Source organism: Phyllobates terribilis, unplaced genomic scaffold (assembly GCF_046119375.1).
Source record: "Phyllobates terribilis strain yellow unplaced genomic scaffold, ASM4611937v1 Scaffold_8__6_contigs__length_399053987, whole genome shotgun sequence".
Taxonomy (NCBI): domain Eukaryota; kingdom Metazoa; phylum Chordata; class Amphibia; order Anura; family Dendrobatidae; genus Phyllobates; species Phyllobates terribilis.
The window spans coordinates 177,309,794-177,331,449 of record NW_027362768.1 but is presented as its reverse complement, the minus strand read 5'-3'; the positions used below and the strand labels follow the sequence as shown (position 1 = coordinate 177,331,449).

The window sequence follows — 21,656 nt, the reverse complement described above, 5'->3', positions numbered from 1 at the left end:
CCAGACCAGTCTGTGAGCCGGAAGCTGCAAACGCTGCTGAAACATGGCAATTGTGGCGGAAGCTGTAGGTGACTTTCTAAAATAGGCACACAGGCGGCATACTTTAACAAGCAGATCCGGCAGCTCCGGGTAGGATTTGAGAAACCGGTGAACCACGAGGTTAAGCACATGGGCCAGGCATGGTACGTGTGTGAGCTCGCCTCGCCTCAGAGCCGCCACCAGGTTCCGGCCATTGTCACACACGACCATGCCTGCCTGTAGGTTCAGCGGTGTGAGCCACAGATCTGCCTGATCTTTCAGAGCTGTCCACAACTCTTCAGCATTGTGCGGTTTGTCACCTTAGCATACTAGCTTCAGCACAGCCGGTTGCCGCTTGGCCAAGGCAGTGCTGCCAGATTGTGACTGATGTGGTAATTTCGGAGATGGAGGCTGAAGAGGAGGAGGAGGCTGAGGTGCAGGAGCTGTAGACTGTGGGGGAAACCCTGATTGACCTAAGGTCCGCAATCCTCGGCGTCGGGAGGAAGTGTTCCATCCCAAGGTCCGACTGGGTCCCGGCTTCCACTATGTTAACCCAGTGTGCCGTCAGCGAGATGTACCATCCCTGCCCACAAGTACTTGTCTACGTATCCGTGGTAAGGTGGACTTTACCGGTAACCGCGTTGTTAAGGGCACGGCTAATGTTTTGGGACACGTGCTTGTGTAATGCGGGTACGGCACAGTGGGAGAAATAGTGGCGGCTGGGAACCGAGTACCAAGGGACGGCCACCGCCATCAGGTTGCGGAATGCTTCCGTCTCCACGAGCCTAAAAGGCAACATTTCGACTGCAAGCAGTCGCCAAATGTGGCAATTTAGTAGTGTGTCCTGTGGGGCGTTGGCTGCGTATTTGCGCTTGCATTCCAAGGACTGGGGTATGGACAACTGAATGCTGAGCTGGGACAAGGACGTGGACGTGCTTCCTGATGCTGCTACTTGAGAGTGTGCAATGACAGGTGCATGGCTGGAGGCATCTTCGCATGCACCATGGACAGGGGATTGGCTTGCATGCACAACAGCGGAAGAAGCAGTTGTGCCACCCGCAGACACTGTTCCTGGACCCTGGGGTTCGGCCCACAAAGTCTGGTGCTTTGCTGCCATGTGCCTGATCATGCTGATGCTGGCCTGGCAGGTGGTGCAAATGGCCTTTTTGGGGTTATCGGCAGAGTCTTTAAAAAAGACAATGGAAGACCTAACAGTTGTACTGGCAACTTCCTTCGTGTTGGTGTTACAGGGAACGGTTGCCTGCCTTCTGTCTGCGGCGACCACACTGCTTCTTCCTGCCTGTTGGGGTTCTCTGCCTCCCTCACCCTGTGTGCTGCTGTCCTCGCTCTGCATGTCCTCCTGCCAGGTTGGGTCAGTTACTATATCATCCACCACCTCGTCTTCCACTTCCGCACCCTGGTCCTCCTCTTGACTTTCTGGCAATTGTGTCTCATCGTTCACCTCTTGTGACACTTTCCCACCGTCGCCTTCATGTGAACGTGGCTGCTCAAATATTTGGGCATTGCTACATGCCCCGCTTCAAGCGGACCGGGCGAGAGGCCCGAATCTATAGATGGAAAAGTGAACAGCTGTTCGGAGTGTCCATGTGTGGGATCAGTTGTCTCCGGGCACTCGGCATGGTGGGAGGAAGGAGGATCAGGGTGAGGAATATGCAGTCCAGACTCACTGCAACTGAGACTTGACCGTGTGAAAGACAGGGTGGTGGTGGTGGCAAAGTGATTGGAAGCATTATCCGCTATCCAACCAACAACCTTTTGACACTGCTCTGGGTTCCTAGGGATTGGGACAGGAAAGTCAGGGCGAGAAGATGTGGGTGTTTGTTGTGGCACAATTTCAGCTTGCGCACTGCCTCGGCATGCACCATCAGGTCCAGTTCCCCGTCCCTTGCCACGCACCTTGCCCATTTTAAATGGAGGACAATATCTTCCACGCGTACTACAAATGGCTAAATTTGGAGTGAAGTTATATGTGATCCGTGTGACAGACAAACCACAGTTTTAGATACCTGGCCTGTAGGTAACTATTTTGAACAGCAAACCGGTGTCAAAAACTTCGCTGACACTAAAATTTTTTTTTAATGGAGGCCAGAAATGGCAGAATTTTCTGAAAATGTAAATGTGATCCGTGTGATGGAGAAACCAGTTTTAAACAGCTGGCCTGTAGGTAACTATTTTGAGCAGCAAACTGGTGTCAATAACGTCGCTGACACACTGCAACAAATTTTCAATGGAGGCCAGAAATGGCAGAATTTTCTGAAAACGAATATGTGATCCGAGTGACAGAGAAACCACAGTTTTAAATAGCTGACCTGTGGGTAACTATTTTTTAATAGCAAACTGGTGTCAATAACTTCACTGACACACTGCAACAAAATTTCAATGGAGGCCAGAAATGGCAATATTTTCAGCGCAATTATATGTGATCCGTGTGGCGGACAAACCACAGTTTTAAATAGCTGGATTTTTAGCACTGTAATATGGAAAGGACCTGGCTGTATTCTGCAGTGCCAACAAGCAAATGGCACAGAAAAACGGTGTTCTCTGGATTGCTTTTTAAGCAAATAATGAGGATTAAGATCCAAAAAAAAATTATTCCTAGCCCCTGAGACCTGGGCCTATGTCTAGAAATGTCTAACAGCAGCAGCAGACAGAACTGGAATGGAGCCTCTTGTGCTATATGTGTAGCGCCCCGAGGGTTCGGTCGCTACAGAGGTATTGCATCTCACCCAGAGGTGTGATATCTCACTTCCAGGTAAGGATGGAGTGTGGCTCAGAACCCTAACACCCACATGCACTACGCCACATTTCCGGGGGACAGGGCAACAATGCTCCCAAGCGTGAGCACAACGGCCCCTGTCCCTGGCTGGAGTGGGAGGAGGGAACACCTAGAAAGGGGGAACCCGGTAGTGTGTGGGTGGGGAGAGTAGATTCTGGGTGCACTGGAAAGTAGGAGTATATAAGGTGGGCACCATCTTAGAGTCAGTGAGAAGAGAGAGGAGAGAGCAGAGAGAGAAGGAGGCTGGGAGCAGGGGCTCTGCATGGGCTCTGCTCCGCAGGCAGGCCAAGTCTTGAGGCCTGGGCCTGGAGGAGAAGAAAGGAAAGGAGAGGAACGGAGGAGGCTCCAGGAGTGGAGTGAAGGGACCCCAGGGGTGCGGACCGGCCAACCGCCACCGCAAGCCCGCCGCTACCAGAGTAGGGGGGTCAGGCCAAGAAAGGGAACCGGATCCCTCATCTAGTGGAAGAGAGCAACTACCCTCAGCTAGTAACCGGAGGCCATGGCATTGTACGTGCACGACCCCTCACTACACCCGTTAGGAAGGCACCATATAGGACCCAGGGAAATGGAACATACGTTTGACCGCCAAGGCCCGAGGCAGCTGGACAGAAACGTGGTCAATTGTGGGGTACGACAGGCCAGAGAGAGGACACACGAAGGGGGTCCTGAAAAGCATTCCAAAGGTACCTGGGAGTTGGCCGAGCCCCTCACCTGGTGAGCACAGCACGACGTGGGCAGCCATTACCTGCAGAAGTGGCTTGGAGTGTAAAACTGTGAGTAAAGACCCTGGACTGCATCACTGGACTCTGAGTCATTACTGTTGCTCCCGCGCACCATCACCCCCACCATCTGCACTCACTGCCCTGAGGCTATACTCCTCCCGTGGGGAGTTATAGTACCCTCTGCTGCGCACACAACATCAGCCTCAGCGGTCTGCCCCGCAGCGGCGGTTCTCAGTGACCGCAATCCACGGGTGGCGTAGTCGGACATTTCAACATTAAAAACCAAGTAAACAGATCCGCCACTGGTTTGACCACCCTGAGCCACGGGACCGGGTCGCCGCCATGGAGACTACAACCCCTGACATTACACAGAGACCCGGCTCCGGGTATTCCCCCGTACACGGCCCAGGGGGCGCGTCAACTTTGCCGTAGTCGGCAGGATTTCGTGCCCGCAACCACCGGGTACTGCGTGCCTGAAAGGAAGGAGAAAGGGACTGTTTCACTGTAGCGGATGTGGCGCCCGCCCCAGAAGAAAGGGCGCCGTTATGTGCGCGCCAAAAGACAACAAGAAGCCACCTCCCATCGTGGGCCAGGTCCCAGAATGGCGCTAAAGACGGAGCCCACCCCCAACAGCCATGAGTGCGGCTGTAGAGATGTCCATCAACGTGGGGGGGCTGCCCCTGAGAGTGATTGTCAGCAGACTGCCACGGGACCACCCCCAACAGGGGCGGAGGGGAAAGAAAACCGAAGTGCAGGGTGTGGTTTGGATCAGTCTTGGCAGACCACACCCGGGGATGGCGGGGAGCACCAGTCCCAGCACACTGACCAGTGGCCTGCTGCAGGCCGAAGTGGCTCCCTGCAGCCTCGCGGAGCTGATGGCCCAGCTCCCCGGAGAGGACCCTGAATTCCTCCGGGCTGGGCTGGAGGAATTGGACCGGAGGATGGTCCAGGCGCAGCGGGAGGCCATCGCGGGGTGGAAGGAAGAGATGGACCGGCGGGTCGCAGCCCGGGAGCAAGTGGCGCTGCAAGCACCCGACAGCGTGCCTGCCCCTGAGGACAGAGGAGGACCACCGGAGGCTGAGAGCAGCGCTGCACAGGGAGCAGGTAAGGGGGATGCCCCTGCTACAAGCCCGGACGCCCCTAGCCTGCCCCTGGACCCCGTCGCGGAGCCGATCGCCCCGGAAGTCGCTGCACCTCCTCCGCTCACACCACCTACACCTAGGCCCCAGGCCCCGAGCGCAGCCACCGGACCACGACCCACGCCGTGCCTCTTGATCCAGGGTGCGGTTGGAAGCGGCCCGCTCCAAGCCTGGTCGCAAGGCCTGATGCCCCCAGGCGCCTTCCACCAACGGGCGCCCCCGGTCCCAACACTACCACCCCTGGGCACGGACCTATATAGTCAGCTTGCCGGTCCTGGTGGAGAGCCGGTCCCTCTGCTACGCGGATGGGTTCACCCTTGCCATCGGAGGGACCTGTCCGCAGGGGCCAAAGCCCCACTTCCTCCGCTCCTGCCTGGTCAGCAGCCAGTCACCATCCCCCAGCTCCCGGATGATGAGGTCCAAATAGAGTGGGACCAGACCGGGGAGGACTTGATGGGGTTCTCATAGGAGACGCGGGCGGACGCAGCTCGCAGGCGGGAATTCTGCCGCCGGGAGATAGCACAGTTGGAGAAGGAGAAGCGGGCGCGGCGCCAGAAACAGGAACAGCTACAGGCCCGGAGCGCGGAGGAAAAGACCCGGACCCGCCGAGACCCCCAGGCTGCACGCGGTCCCAAAGTCACCGGGTTCGTGGTCAGGTTTCACCAGGAGAAGGGGTGGGGGTTCATTCGGGACCCGACGACCGACACAGACCTCTTTGTCAATCGGAGGGATGTGGAGAGTCGCTTGCCCGCGGGTAACCCGAAACGGGATCTATTTCCGGGGGATCAGGTGTCATACCCCCGACATCGAGGCCTGCGGGGGGTGGTACGCCATCAACGTTCAGCGAGTAGAGGAACAGCACTGCCCTGAATCCTGTTAACCGGACGGGTCTGAAGAATATGAGGAGCAGGAACGTCCATGAGGGAGACACCGCCACTAGAGAGCAGCGGCAGAAGTTGTACATAGTTACCCGTCAGGGTGGAGGAAAAAGAGTTATGCCATTTGGAATTATAAAGAGTTCACCCGGTTCGGGATTGCTGTCTATTTATTTGTTAAAGTTACGCGAAAAGGGTCTGTGAACTATCCGGCTGAGGACTGGGAGCAGCCAAACCTTGCAAATAGTTGCACTTCTTAAGGTGCCCCCTATTGGTTTTATAAACACCTACCTTAAAAAAAAAATACCTGAAGGTGTTTGTTGCACTTAGTAAAATTGCACCTTATTGGGTGACATGGACACCTGGTACCGGCAAGGACTGTGGCCTGTTAAAGAGACTTCGCCGTTGAAATATTGCTGATAATGTTTTATATTTTCTACTTAAAAGAATGGTGATGGAGAAAAATGTTTTATATGTGACAGATGTGTTTATGCAAGTGAAGAGTTTTATAATGTCTTATGTATATGAAGAAAGTATTATAATATTTTTGAAAAAAAAAAAGTTTTATGACAAGTAACGTTAAAAAAAAACAAAAAAAACTTTAATTCTGCATGTCTTGAAATCAATTGTCTTTTGCTCTGTTCCAGCCCGCGGACGTGCGGGGTTTACCAGGGGGGAATGTAGCGCCCCGAGGGTTCGGTCGCTACAGAGGTATTGCATCTCACCCAGAGGTGTGATATCTCACTTCCAGGTAAGGATGGAGTGTGGCTCAGGACCCTAACACCCACATGCACTACACCACATTTCCGGGGGATAGGGCGACAATGCTCCCAAGCATGAGCACAACTGCCCCTGTCCCTGGCTGGAGTGGGAGGAGGGAACACCTAGAAAGGGGGAACCCGGTAGTGTGTGGGTGGGGAGAGTAGATTCTGGGTGCACTGGAAAGTAGGAGTATATAAGGTGGGCACCATCTTAGAGTCAGTGAGAAGAGAGAGGAGAGAGCAGAGAGAGAAGGAGGCTGGGAGCAGGGGCTCTGCTCCGCAGGCAGGCCAAGTCTTGAGGCCTGGGCCTGGAGGAGAAGAAAGGAAAGGAGAGGAACGGAGGAGGCTCCAGGGGTGGAGTGAAGGGACCCCAGGGGTGCGGACCGGCCAGCCGCCACTGCACGCCCGCCGCTACCAGAGTAGGGGGGGCAGGCCAAGAAAGGGAACCGGATCCCTCATCTAGTGGAGGAGAGCAACTACCCCCAGCTAGTAACCGGAGGCCGTGGCATTGTACGTGCACGGCCCCTCACTACACCCGTTAGGAAGGCACCTGGTGAGCACAGCACGACGTGGGCAGCCATTACCTGCAGAAGTGGCGTGGAGTGTAAAACTGTGAGTAAAGACCCTGGACTGCATCACTGGACTCTGAGTCATTACTGTTGCTCCCGCGCACCATCACCCCCACCATCTGCACTCACTGCCCTGAGGCTATGCTCCTCCCGTGGGGAGTTATAGTACCCTCTGCTGCGCACACAACATCAGCCTCAGTGGTCAGCCCCGCAGCGGCAGTTCTCAGTGACCGCAATCCACGGGTGGCGTAGTCGGACATTTCAACATTAAAAACCAAGTAAACAGATCCGCCACTGGTTTGACCACCCTGAGCCACAGGACCGGGTCGCCACCACGGAGACTACAACCCCTGACATTACACAGAGACCCGGCTCCGGGTATTCCCCCGCACACAGCCCAGGGGGCGCGTCATATGCACTGCAGTCTGCTATATACACTGCCTACCTGCCTATATACACTACCTGCCTGATATCTCTACAGATGGATTAGCCCTCAGAAGGACTGTTTGGAGATGGATATGTGTAATATACTTCTGTTCTACCTACACTACCTAATAAACAAGCAAATCTCTCCCTAGCTCAGCAGCACCTCTCCCTACACTGTCTGATTGCGGAGTAGACTGACAAGCACGATAGCGCCAGGTCTGATATACACCTGATGACGCTGTGGGGCCAGCCAATCACTGTAATGCCACAACCAACATGGCTGCGGTATTACAGTGAGTGGCAGGCAATCCCTGCATGTTCATTGGCTCTGTAAAGAGCGCCAAACATGCAGGGAGGGGACCCGAGCATCCGCCTGAGCATCTCGTAAGTACTCGGCGAGCTCTGAGCATGTCGAGTACTGAGATGCTCGGGCGAGTAAAGAGTACTTGCGAGTATGCTCGCTCATCACTAGTCACAATATAATGGGTTTGCGTCCTAGGTCATGGGTCTTCCAGCAGGACAATGACCCCAATCATACTTCAAGAAGCCTCCAGAAATGGATGGAAACAAAGCACTGGAGAGTTCTGAAGTGGCAGCAATGAGTCCGGATCTAAATCCCATTGACACCTGTGGAGAGATCTTAAAATTGCTGTTGGAAGAAGGCGACTTCACATATGAGAGACCTGGAGCAGTTTGCAAAAGAAGAGTCCAAGATTCCAGCTGAGAGGTGTAAGAAGCTTGTTGATGGCTATAGGAAGAGATTGATTGCAGTTATATATTCCAAAGAGCGTGCAACCAAATATTAAGTTGAGGGTGCAAACAATTTTATCTGGCCCATTTTTAGGGTTTAGTGTGAAATTATGTCCAATTTGTCTTTTTTTCCTCTGTTTTTTTTGTGTTGCTCCAATACACACAAAAAGAAATAAGCAAAATGTGTAATTGCAATAATTTTCTGGAGGAAATACTTCATTTTCTGGCACAATGTCAAGCGTGCCAACACTTTCAGCCATGACAGTATGTAGGTATAAAATGGTCTCATAAATTTTCAAGCTTCAAATTATAGTTTCATGCAGCTCAGATGTTTGGAAGCTCTTCAAAAGGAGACCATGTCCACTATCCTAACTCTTATTTCCCATTTTGAATCATATTTTATCATAGTGTTCATCTGCTATTCCTTCAGGGAATGCATTTCCCCAGGACTTGCTCAACATTTAACGTATGTGAAGGCCACCTTACTACATGTTTCATTATAATGCCCAATTCTTTTTTTTCCCCTGTGGAATTTAAGCTGCCGATACAAGTTTCCAAAAGCTGCTTGCTCCTCTCTCCCTATTTAGTACGCAGGCACACTCAGCCCAATTGAATGTGCATGCATATGGGGGATGGGTCAGAAGAGATAGCCGTCTGATGTATGACGGACTGAAACCTTTTAATATTGATTGAAGAATATGACAGTCTATAGACACATGCTCCACTGACCGTGGGAAAGGTAACACACAGTTATCAATTTGTTCATGCATTTCTAGGATATGGGCTCAGCATTCAGTGATCTGCTAGATCTGCAGTAGATAAAACTGAGATTTTATGAAAATGACAACAAGCAGCCCAGTAAGTGACACATGAACGGAATCAGGGTCTATGCCCCTACATTGTGCTGCACTTAGATGGGGTAGTAAAAGCCTGGTGACAGATTCCCTTTAAGGGAAAGAAAGTCACCAGATTTACTATAACCAATTGTTTGTGAATTTTACTGTAATAGGCCAGTTAAGTCCTAAATTCCTCCTAATGTTACTTTATAATCCAGTTTAGAAAGGACAAAAAGTTCCAAATACAAAAAGATGATAGAAATGTTCTTGAGCTTAAATGTGAAGTCCAAAAATAAACACTAGAAAAGAACAGTAATGTCCAAGGAAAATCCAACACAGTGCAAACATACAAGACATGACAGATGATACAAAGACTTATTATGGCAGCTGTTCTCAGGGATGGGACGGCACAATGTCTAACCTAGTACTCATGCACATGCTAAACCTAGTGTCTGGACCCTCTACACCACACATGTCAAACTCTGGCCCATGGGCCAAATCTGGCCAGCAGGGTGGTTTTATTTGGCCCGCGACACCAGAACTACCAGGACTTTCTGGGGCTCAGTATACTGTATACTGGTTGGCCCACGACTTTGTGCAAGTTTTCTATTTTGGCCCTCTGTGTTTTTGAGTTTGACATCCATGCTCTACACACTGTCTCCATGAAGGGCCATATTCTCCCAGAGCAATGTAAGTATTAGTTATTCTCCTATCAATAGCTTCCCTTTACCATTACTTTACTACTACTGTCATTGTGCTGGTCTCTTCTGAAGTTCTGGCATTCTATTTCTGGTCTAGTATATTGTAGGAGACCAGTGATATAAGTTTCTCCAAATGGAATAATGTGGGTTTAACATGCATGAGAAGAAAATGTAAATTGTAATATAGCCAATCTTTCCTTTTAAGGCTATGTTATCGGGAATAAGAACAATATTTTAATAGATTTTGGAAAAAAAACTGCAGATCTTTGCATCTCCATGGTAACAGACTACAAACAATCCCTGTGTAGTCTGATCCTGCAGTTATCCATCATCCAACTCTCTACAATGAATGTATGCCGAAAAGAGGTGTAAAAAGGTTAAGACTGGTCTGACTTCCTTTAGACCACATGTCAAATTCTGGCCCGCAGGGTGAGTATATTTGGCCTGTGACGCCGTTATACTGTATAGAGCGCTATGTGGGGCCCATTATACTGTATAGAGCACGATGTGAGGACCATTATACTGTATGGAGCACTATGTGGGGCCCAATATACAGTATGGAGCACTATGTGGGGCCCATTATACTGTATGGAGAACTATGTGGGGCCCATTATACTGTATGGAGCACTATGTGGGGCCCATTATACTGTATGGAGGACTATGTCGGGCCCATTATACCGTATGGAGCAGTATGTGGGGCCATTATACTGTATGGGGGACTATGTGAGGCCATTATACTGTATGGAGCACTATGTGGGGCCCATTATACTGTATGGAGGACTATGTGGGGCCCATTATACTGTATGGAGGTCTATGTGGGGCCCATTATACTGTATGGAGGACTATGTGAGGCCATTATACTGTATGGAGGAGTTATGTGGGGCCATTATACTGTATGGAGGACTATGTGGGGCCATTATACTGTATGGAGGACTCTTTGTGGCCATTATACTGTATGGAGGGCTTTGTGGGGATTACAGTTGGAAAAACATACTGTGATGGGGTCACCATTCTTTGCCAGGGGGATTGAAGGAGGGGTGTACAGTAGGGTCATCATACCATGCGTGTGGAGTGTACTATTGAGGAATTCACTGTTGCGGTATTACACTATTTTTGGGGGCACTTTTGTTTGCATCATACTGTATCTATATAATTCAAGGTTTTTTATCCTTTGTTATTATATATTTAAATTAGGCCATTGGGCCAAATGCTTTTTACTGTTCTTACTTAACATATTATAGTATTCCAATATTTGATTCTAAGATCTAATTAAAATGTTCTTTGTTCGTGGGACAAACAACCCCTCTAAGTTTAGTTACATATGAAAAAATTGATCATTATATTTGATAAGGAAAATGTAATCAATTGTAGACCTTATTTTAAAATAAACATCAAAGTTGGCCCGCGACTTTGCCCAAGCTTTTAATTTTGGCCTTCTGTGTATTTCAGTTTGACATTCTTGCTTTAGGCTGTGTGCCCACGATGCGTTTTTTAAGCATTTCCGAAGCGGCAAAAACGCTGCAGAAACGCTTAAAAAACGCATGGTAGAAGGCCTGCCATGTTCCCCAATGATAATCCGCATGTGCTGTGCACATCCTGCGGAAATTTCCGCTGCGGATTATCATTGCGGAAAAAAAAGCAGCACTACCAATTATTTTGCGGAAGCGCTGCGTTTTCGCAGCCATTGACTTGCATTAGATCGCATGGATTACGCATCACTGCATATGTAGATGCGCATTCCATGCGTTCTAATGTGCGGATGGTACCCAGGTCTAGAGAAGAGGAGACTCTCCTCCGGACCTGGGTACCATAGAAACTGTAAAAAAAGAATAAAATAAAAAATAAATATATACTTACCTTCTGACGGCCCCTGCTGCACTCGTCCTTTCATGCCGGCAGTTCGCGATGGACTGAAGGACCTGCGCTGACGTCATAGTCATGTGACGGGTCACGCGACGCTGACGTTGGCAGGTCCTTCAGTGTACCGCTGCCGGCAAGGGAGAATGGAGGGAAACAGGATACCGGGGGCCATCAGAGGGTAAGTATAGATTTATTTTTTTATTTTTTAACATTCTTTCGGTCACAGTATATAAATCCATGCCGTTTGCATGGATTTATATAGTGTGACCAAGTTGACAAGCACTTTCCAAGTGATGATAAAAATCGCTTGGAAAGCGCTTGTCAACCCGCATGCGGAAATGTAAGTGAAGAACGCTTCACTTCCGCATGTCCCTGGCAGGAAAACGCATGTACAATCCGCATGTACAATCCGCATGTACAATGAGCATGCGTTTTTTTCTGCCAGGGAGATGCAGAAACGCTCAGGAAGAAATCCTGAGCATTTCTGCATCGTGGGCACATAGCCTTAGACAGACAAATATCCATTCACTTCAGGAAGTAGAGACAAAGACGGATTTTGGTAAGACCTTACCTGTAAAATCCTTTTCAGCGAGGGAAGGAAGGGAGACACAGATCCATTACTAGTGGGGTAGGCGGAGCCCCACAGGGATAGTTCACCTCAGGTTAGAAAAAGTGACGACCGGCCCCTCCAGCTTAGGCTCCTCCTACTCCCATGTCCTTCAGTCCGTACACAAGCTAAGGAAGAGCAGACAACACCAGCAGAACAACACAACCCCTTCTGAAAAATCAGAAATGCGAGAGAACAGGTTATGCATATAACAGAAAGAACACACAGTCCCAGGCACTACTCACTGGACCTGACAACTGCGATGAGCTGGCAATGCTGGAACAGAGTCCTAGCGCGCCGACCCCAGTCCAGATAACCGCCATCAGAGAGGAGTCGCGCCGCATCTGGAAAACAATAATACACTTCTGCCCTGGGAGGGTGCTGTGTCTCCCTTCCTTCCCTCGCTGAAAAGGATTTTACCGGTAAGGTCTTACCAAAATCCGTCTTTCAGCAGCAGAAGGGAAGGAAGGGAGACACAGATCCATTACTAGTGGGACGTCCCAAAGCAGTCCAGAACTCAAGGGTGGGAAACAGTGGCAGAATCGCCAACTTAGTCAAGTGCGCAACAAGCCCCGAAAAGGAGATAAAGAGATAACCTAAACCACCGCCGCCTGCAGGACCCTGCGCCCAAGGCCGCATCGGCGGAAGCACTCACGTCCACTTTATAAAATTTAGTAAAAGTGTGGACGGAGCGCCAGGTAGCTGCCCGGCAGAGCTGCGCTGCCGAGGCCCCCTGACGAAAAGCCCACGACGAACCAACAGCTCTCGTGGAATGAGCTCGAACCTTAACCGGACAAGGCTCGCCCTTGAGCCGGTACGCCTCCAGGATAGACGAACGTAACCACCGAGCTATAGTGTCCTTGGAAGTCCGCTGACCACGTCGACGACCAGCAGGAATCACAAAAAGAGAGTCCGACTTCCGAAACCCTTGGGTGATTGAAAGATAGAACTTCAATGCTCGCACCAAATCCAACGAGTGCAAGGCCCGCTCCTTTGGACTCTTCGGTTTCGGACAGAGGGAGGGCAACACGATATGCTGATTGACGTGGAACCTCGATACCAACTTAGGCAAAAAATCGCCACAGGTACGAAGCACCACACGATCCGAGTGGAATTCCAGGAAAGGGGGCGAGCAAGACAGTGCCGCCAACTCAGAAACCCTTCTCAAGGAGGTGACCGCCACCAGCAAGGCCATCTTCCAAGAAAGCAAGTAAAGCGTAGCTGAATCCAAAGACTCAAACGGCCCATGTTGAAGAGCCTCCAAGACTAGATTGAGCCGCCAAGGAGCCGCAAACGCCCTCCGAGGCGGAAACTGACGTGCAATCCCGCGAAAAAACAAACGCACATCTCTGCGCGAGGCAATAGCACAGACAGTGCAGATACCTGACCCCGCAAGGTACTAACTGCCAGACCCTTGACCAAACCACATTGCAGAAAGGCTTAAGAAGTTGGGAATGGAAAAAACCCTCGGGTTTCTTGATGAACCAGAACACCATGAATTGAAGGCCTCCCCAGTTCTGTGATAAATCCTAGCCGTAGCTGGACCTCTGGCCGCCAGTAAGGTGGCAATGACATCGGCTGAAAACCCACGACGGGTCAAGATCTCGGTCTCAAGAGCCAAACGAAGAGACTTCAAGTCCGGATGGCGAAAGGGCCCCTGGGTTAACAGGTCCGGACGAAGAGGCAGTGGAAACGGAGGCGCCGCCAGAAGAGACACCAGCATTGAATACCACACTCTCCTCGGCCAATCCGGCGCCACCAAAATCACTGAGATCTGTTCGAGTTTGATCCGCCGGAGCACTAGAGGGAGTAAGCATACCGGCGGAAACACGTAGATCAGCTCGAACTGGTCCCACGGGGCCACTAGAGCATCTACCGCCACAGCTTCCGGGTCCCTGTACCTGGACATGAAGGTCCGGATCCTGGCGTTCAACCTGGATGCTATAAAGTCCACTTGGGGAGTCCCCCAACGGGAGCACAGCAGTGCAAAAACTTCCGGATGAAAGCTCCATTCTCCGGAATCCACCTGCTCGCGACTGAGGAAGGCCGCCGTGATATTCAGCGCTCCTGGGATGTGAATCGCAGATATGGCTGGAACCCTGGACTTGGCCCAAACCAGGATCCGAGAGACCTCCATCATGAGTCTGGAACTCCTCGTCCCGCCCTGATGGTTGATATACGCAACAGCTGTCGCATTGTCCGTCTGAATCCGGACCGGCAGACCGTCCAATGTCGGAGACAGAGAAAAAATGCTCTCAACTCCAGGATGTTGATCGGCAGAGACGACTCCTCTGACGACCAGACATCGTACAAGACATCGTACTGCGACAGGGCTGCCACGACAGAGCGAAGAGACTCCCTACGGCGAAACTTTTCCTCCTTTTTGGGGACCACAAAAAAGGTTGGAGTAAAACCCCCTTTCCCGGTCCTCCGGTGGAACCGGAACCACCACACCCTGCTGCAGAAGAGTGTCGATCTCCCGCAGCAGTGCGGCAGCCAGCTTGGGCTCGGACGGGCTGCGTGACTGGCGAAACCTGTCCGGGAGTCAAGAATGAAACTCTATGAAAATAGCCTGCCGACATAACCCGCGTCACCCAGTCATCCGATACGTGGGACGCCCAAAACGACCCGAAGTGTAGCAGACGACCTCCCACCCGAGAGCCCTCGGGTGGGTTCCTGGTGTCAGTCCGCCTTATTGGGCTTTTTGTCAACCTCCCGTTTGTCCTGACGGAAGTGTTGTTTCCAGGGAGTACGGGATTTCTGGGTGGTCTTTTTCCCGGAAGATGAGGGACGACCCGATCTCCAAGAGGGCTGACGGAACCGTCCCCTGGGCTGAAAGGACCGGCGACCACTACCTGCAATTGACTTGCCAGACGTAGAAGCCGCTACCTTCCGCTGCGGCAAAGCCGAATCCTTGGCCTTTGCCTTGGCAATCAGCTCCGTGAGGTCTGAACCAAAAAGCTGACCGCCCTTGTACGCCAGACTCAGCAAACCTTGTTTGGATACTGCGTCTCCAGTCCACTGTTTAAGCCACAGTGCTCTCCTGACTGTGACGGCCGAGGATTGAGCCCTGGACAGAACCGAAGTAGTATCCAGCACTGCGTCCCTGCCATATCGGGCCGCCTCTTCCAAAAGCTGGAAGAGTCTTTCCACTTCAGACAGCGGATTGCACTGCAATGGTGAGAAAAAACAAAGGAATCTTCTGCCTTAAGAGACAGAAGTGACTCACCAGCTGGCCGCGTTGTTCCTAGAGCCTGTGTGTGTGTGAGGGGGGAGCAGGGAGCAAGGAGAAGGAGGTAAGAGAAGGGAGGGGGGGGCCGGGGACAGCTTCAGCACGCGCTTTTCGGGGCTTCCTGCTTGAGGCTATGATGGCAGGCAGCCAAGAGCGTGAAGCCACGCCCCCCAACACTAACGGAGCCCGCGTTCCTCTGTCCCTGCTCCCCTGCCACCCGGGGAAGAGGAGAGGGCTGAGGGCTATGCATCACCAGCTACTGTTCTCTGTGCTCAGCCAGTCATGGAATCTGCCCGCATGTGGGTCTCTGAGGGTCTTGTGATTCCGGCTCGGGGTGCGGCAGGAAGGAAGCACCCGTCTCCTCAGCAGTCAGGGCCTTACACCGGGGTGCCGTACCACTCTGCCTGCAAGGACAAAAAGGCAGTCACCATTCTGTCAGTAACAGCGGCTGCCGCTGCAGCTGCTGAAGCTCTCCGCACACAGAGGGCACTTACCCAGCTGAGCGCCACAGGAACCCCCAGGGATGTGTGGCGCCATGGCCCTTCGCTCCCCCCCACGGCGGAGCGCGCAGGGACCCCACATGAGCGGTGTGCGTCTCCACCAGGGAGCGCCCTGTATCCCCCGGGGCCAGCAGGGTTCTGCGGGGACCTCCTTAGGGGGTACGCAGATCCGCCAGGGGAGGGCCAGGGGTCCCAGCAGCGCTGAGACCCCCTGAGACCTCTAGACCACGGGGGGTCCAGGTCTCCTGGTAAAAATAAAAAATTCTTCTGAGGAGCTGCAAACGCAGCGACTATCCTCTGCGACCTCAAATTTTAGACTGAAGGACATGGGAGTAGGAGGAGCCTAAGCTGGAGGAGCCGATCGTCACTTTTTCTAATCTGAGGTGAACTATCCCTGTGGGGCTCCGCCTACCCACTAGTAATGGATCTGTGTCTCCCTTCCTTCCCTTCTGCTGCTGAAAGATGCACCTCTGCTGTCTGTATGGAGGCAAAGGCCCGACCCATTCTCCGTAATCTGTCTGCCTATTTCTGCTGCTAGAGACAGATTACACTTAACAATAGGCAGTGGGCAGAATGTTAGACAGAACTTGAAGGGAGATACACAGGCTCTGATTTGATTCATCAAACAGTTTTCAACAATTCTGGGAGAACACGGTTTGAAATGTTGCAAAATTTTTTACACATCTTGTATTTGCGTAAAAATATTGTGACTTTTGGTATTTTTATGTCATTGCAGATAGCGCTGCCAACATATTGAAAAGTGAGTGGATCTTAGTCGGGAGCAGTAATGACGAGTACAGCCAACAAATTAATCATAATTTACATCACAAAGGTACACGTCTCTTAATGACTTTAGTATAACTTACTCCAGCGCATCCTTCATCAATACTGTCATACAAAACCTAGTCTCGATGAATCAGGGCCCTAGTGTCCAGGACTTTTGAATGATTTTTTTTTTTTTTTCGAGGTAAAACAACATAATTTTTAAATAAATAGACGATCTTCAAATCACTTCATCACAATTATTTATCAAAAGAGATTAAGTTGTATGATAAAACAATGACCATTTAAAAAACTCCTGCCTGAAGTCATGTAAGCATGCTGGGACATGTTGTATCTGTGTTTAAATGATGGAGGAAGACACACTGTAATATATCTCTCATATATGTATTTAATATTTACAATTTGTTTTTAGATACTGTTGGGTTATTTTGGCTGTTTATTACTCGTATATATCTATTTTATGACGTACTTGGAATCCCAGGCTTTGCGTTGCATTTGCTGCGACTTTTGCTTGTGTTTATGTTGAGTGTTTGGTTTGTAGGATGTGGTAAGGACATTATTTGGAAAGGATTTTGTGTTCTCTTGTGTTAATTTGGCCCCCCGGCCAAAAAGCAATGTTTGCAGCACTTAGAAACCAGGACACAAGCTGGGATTATTTCTTTGAGAGCGCTCTGAATGAATCTCCTGACCCAATCATGGCTTCAGCAAAGAAAGAGACCTATGCAAATATTTGTCCTGCGTTTTATAAATGTAATCTGACGAAGTCGCCGGCGAGAGCCGCTGGCGTCGCTTGACAGAAACTCAAAGACAAACTTCAAACTTGTGCTGGCAGATTCACTGACGTCCTTAAACTGGGAGGGAGGTGGAATGTCAACTACTATGGAATTAAGACATTTTATTCCAAGGGCATGCAGATTCAAGTGTATTAACCCTGCTGCTGGGAAGACAGCAGAATATAGCCTAAAATGTAGCCTAACATGTATAGTGAGGGAGTACAGAAAGTCTACATCTGCTAAATATCATACAGAAGCAGCACCGAGGAGAAAATATATTCCCAGGAAACTGGTCCAGTTATGTGTCAACTATTTTATTGTATGTTATTTCTACAACTGTGTTATTATATACTATACTGAAATACTAGTAACTATTTAAAATATATGCTACTTACAAATGTGTTAATACAGGCTATAAGGCTATAAGTATTGTATTATATATTGTTTTATTTTTTCATATACTGTTATAGTTATTAGGGTTGAGCGAGTATGTTCTGTCTATTTCTTACACATTCCTCACATGTAATAAAGCTGTCAAACAGTTGCAAATCATGCACACGGGAGCGATTTAACCATATCACCGAGCAGCTGTAAATACTCGGAGCTCGGCCCGAGCATACTCGGCAAAAGGGTTAATAGAACATACTCGCTCAACACTAATAGTTATCTTATTATACACTATATTTTAGTGTATGCAATGTACTGTGATAACTTTGTTATTATATGCTATATAGGTATAGCTTATTATACTAGATCTTAAACTTTATATACTGTATGCCTTAATGTTTTATTTCATTAATTATAAAACTAAGTATTTTATGGAATACTATTGCAGTGCTATGATAAATTGTACCTATGCTTTCATACATTATTACATTATAATTAGATTACAAGGTAATAACCCCAGTGCTTGAATATCTACATGTGTCCTATAGACTTTGAATTGACACTTCTGTGACCACTATTTCCCATGAACCGGGAGAAAGGACCCCTGTTCTGGTGATCGATGAGGGCCCCAGTTTTCTGATCCTAAATGATTTAGCAGTTATTGATAAAACTGGAATAATTTATACAAGTACTGTATTATATACCTTCATGGGTGTACACAGAAATTGCTGGGCCTCAGAACAAAAGTTGTAATTGGGGCCCACCACTCTTCTCAACAAAATTAATCAGCAAAGTAGGTAGGGTCATATCTCCCAACTTTTATAAAGAGGGACATGTATTATGGCACATACACAGTAATTATGCCCCTATTGAAGCCCCTAAGTGTTCTCACCCATGATACCCCTTTCATGTCCATTATATAGAATATAATGCAGCCAAATATGCCCTCACCCACCGAGTTTAATATCCCCACAGTCAGTCCCAATTTCACCCCACAGTCCCCCCTAGATGTACAATGTGTCACCATAGTGCATCAGCACAGCATGATGCCCAAAAAGTGTCTCCCCCTACAGTATGATATCCACATAGTTCCCCCACACAATGATTGTCCTCATTCAGCATGAAGGCCCCTACTCAGATGCCTCCACACATTATGAGGGCCCCTCAGTATAATGCCCCCACAGCCACCATGATAGCCCCCACAGCCCTTCATTCAGTATGATGGCCCCACTGTTAAGCGTCAGGTGGTCAGAATCATCTGTGGTCTCCCATTCTGGTCCAGCCAGGGCAGATGCTGCTTAGCATCACCATCAGTCCCGACGCCTAGCCAGTGCACAAGAAGTACAGGCTGTCTCTCAGGTCCTTGTTCCTAGTAATGTTAAGCATAGGTTGTGGAGGGGAACAAGGGCTGCTACAGCCTAAGTCCAGGATGCACTGCACTGAGCATGCCTGTGACATAGCGGACCGTGATTGGTGGTTTGGTGTCAACTGATCCGGTGACCTGGCACCGCCTGATTGGCCGCTGGTGACGTCATCAGTAGCGCGACCAATAATGCGACGGTGGGCAGGGCTTAGTCTTTAAGTAGCCCGCCCACAAACATGGCGGTGCGCTCTGATCATTGAGCTATGGTTGTGTTCATGTGTGGACGCTTGTATGTTTGAGCTCCACGTGCTCTCTTGCTGCTTTAGCTTTGGACAGGCAGGTTTAGCTGGAGGGAGGCAGGTAGTTCCGTTTGACAGTCTGGCTCCGACTAAGAGGTCGCTATACACCCCGAGCAGACTGCGGACTCCGTATTCCTGGCACCGCCTGTTAGCCACGTGGAGAGTTACTCCGCAGTCCGGTAGCACACCGGCTGGGAGCACGTATACGCCGGCGTGAGTCACACACACGTCCTAGCGCCTACTGCGTAGCCTCTGTGCAGTTAACAGGGCTACGGCTACATTATTTGTTGCACATCTCTCGTGCAGTTAACGGAGATAGTGTGAATCCCTTTTCCCGTCCCAGTGTGCAGTAACACTGGAGGGATTTATATATTAAATGGTTGTTTTACCTTCTTACCCGGAAGGTGCTCGGCCGCAGTCTTCCAGGCTGCATCGCGAACCCCGGGTTCTGTTGCTTTCCAATATTAATAAAGTTGTTTGCAACCGTCCCCTTAACAGTATCAGAGCGCCAGGGTCTTGCCGAACATGGCTGACAACCAGCAACTGCAGCGCTATATACAGAAACTTGAAGCCAGACTTAGGACTCTGGAACAAGCTGCCCCGGTGGCTGATATCACTGCAGTAGCGACCCAGGCAGCTTCTCAGGCAGCCAATCTGGTCAACACGGCTGCAGTGAATGCTGCGGCAGCTGCAATTGCCCCATTACCCCGTTTTACTCTCCCGGAAAATTTTTCTGGTGACAGCAAGTCCTGCAGAGGTTTTATTAATCTGTGCTCCATTCAGTTGGAGATGATGGCGGCACTGTTCCCCTCCGAAAGGGCCAAAGTGGGTTTTGTCATCTCGTTACTTTCTCACAGGGCCTTGGAGTGGGCTACACCTCTGTGGGAACGGAGTGACCCGGTAGTGGCTAATGCGGGTCTCTTTCTTACAGCACTAAAAAATGTTTTCCTAGGTCCTCAGGTCACACATGATACGGCTCTTAAGCTTCTTGCGTTGGTCCAGGGTTCGGTCACCGCCAGCCACTATGCCATCCAGTTCAGAACCCTAGCGGCTGAACTGGATTGGTCTGAGCGGTCTTTAACCCCTGTGTTCTGGAAGGGTCTGGCTGGGCATATTAAAAATGCTCTATCTACCAGAGAGATTCCAACCTCCCTGGAAGAGTTAATCTCTCTCGCTAACCGAATAGATTTGCGTCATGCAGAACACAAGTTAGAGCTGGAGGTCTCCAGACCTCAGTTTCGGTTGGCACCTTCATTCTCTAGACCAATTTCCAAACCCGCGACTTCCGACCCAGAGCCTGAGGCTATGGATATATCCTGGACTGAGTCTAGCCCCTTATTCCCGACCTGCACATCCCTTGGAGTACCTCATTAATAAGGGTTCCAAGCGGTCGGGAAATCGAGTGTGTCTAACCGCCGTTGGAGGAGGTGTGTTAGATTCCGTGGCTTCTTCCTCCAAATTATTGTATAAGGTGACGTTGCTCTTCGCAACAACCACGGTTACTGCCAAGGCGTGGGTGGATTCTGGCACCGATGGCAATTTTTTGTCATCTATGTTTGCCCAGAAGCACGCCATTCCTATGGAGTTACTGCCAAAACTAATGAACATTGGGATAGTCAACAGTTCACTGCTGGACACGCAAATCACTCACCAGTCGATTCCCCTCACCATGTCATTCCCTCAGGGTCACCAGGAGGTTGTCTCATTTCTTATTATTCCCGGTAGATTGGATGAGGTGCTATTGGGTCTTCCATGGTTACGTTGTCACACTCCACACATTGACTGGAGTACGGGGAGAATTTCTTCCTGGGGTGAGAATTGTGTGTCTCAGTGTATGGTTACAGCCACCCAGAGGGTAGTCTCTGAGCCTTCTACCGACTTGGCCGCTCTCCCTGTGCAATATCAGACTTTTGCGGATGTCTTTCCCAAAAAGGCTGCAGACACTTTACCTCACTGCCGACCGTATGGCTGTCCTATTGATTTGGTCCCCGGCACGGATCCTCTGTCTGTCCCCGAGACCCAGGTCTTGTCAGATTATATCAAAAAGAGCCCTCGGGTAGACCCTTTGTCCCGGTCCATGGATAAGGCTGAGGACGATGACGAGCCCAGGCTTACCATTCCTTCGGGAAGTATGCGGATGGTGGCTCCAGTGTCCCTAAACCAGGTTCCTTCTGGGAGGACATTCGTTCCTCCTAATGCACAAAATGAGGTGCTCTCCTGGGCACATGCCTCTAAGATCGGAGGTCATTTTGGGGTCA

General features: G+C 50.2%; 1 protein-coding gene and 1 long non-coding RNA gene across 4 annotated transcripts in view; one reads left to right on the top strand and one right to left on the bottom strand.

Moving 5' to 3' along the window:
* Nucleotides 1-21,656, bottom strand: part of PDE4B (phosphodiesterase 4B) — a 570,792-nt gene that overhangs the window by 360,290 nt on the left and 188,846 nt on the right. The gene's annotated exons all lie outside the window — the stretch shown is intronic.
* Nucleotides 1-21,656, top strand: part of LOC141156466 (uncharacterized) — a 48,365-nt gene that overhangs the window by 21,423 nt on the left and 5,286 nt on the right. For both annotated transcript variants that reach the window (XR_012247630.1, XR_012247631.1), the window contains one exon: nucleotides 16,530-16,625. This is a non-coding gene — a long non-coding RNA (uncharacterized lncRNA). The remainder of the gene's footprint in view (nucleotides 1-16,529; nucleotides 16,626-21,656) is intronic.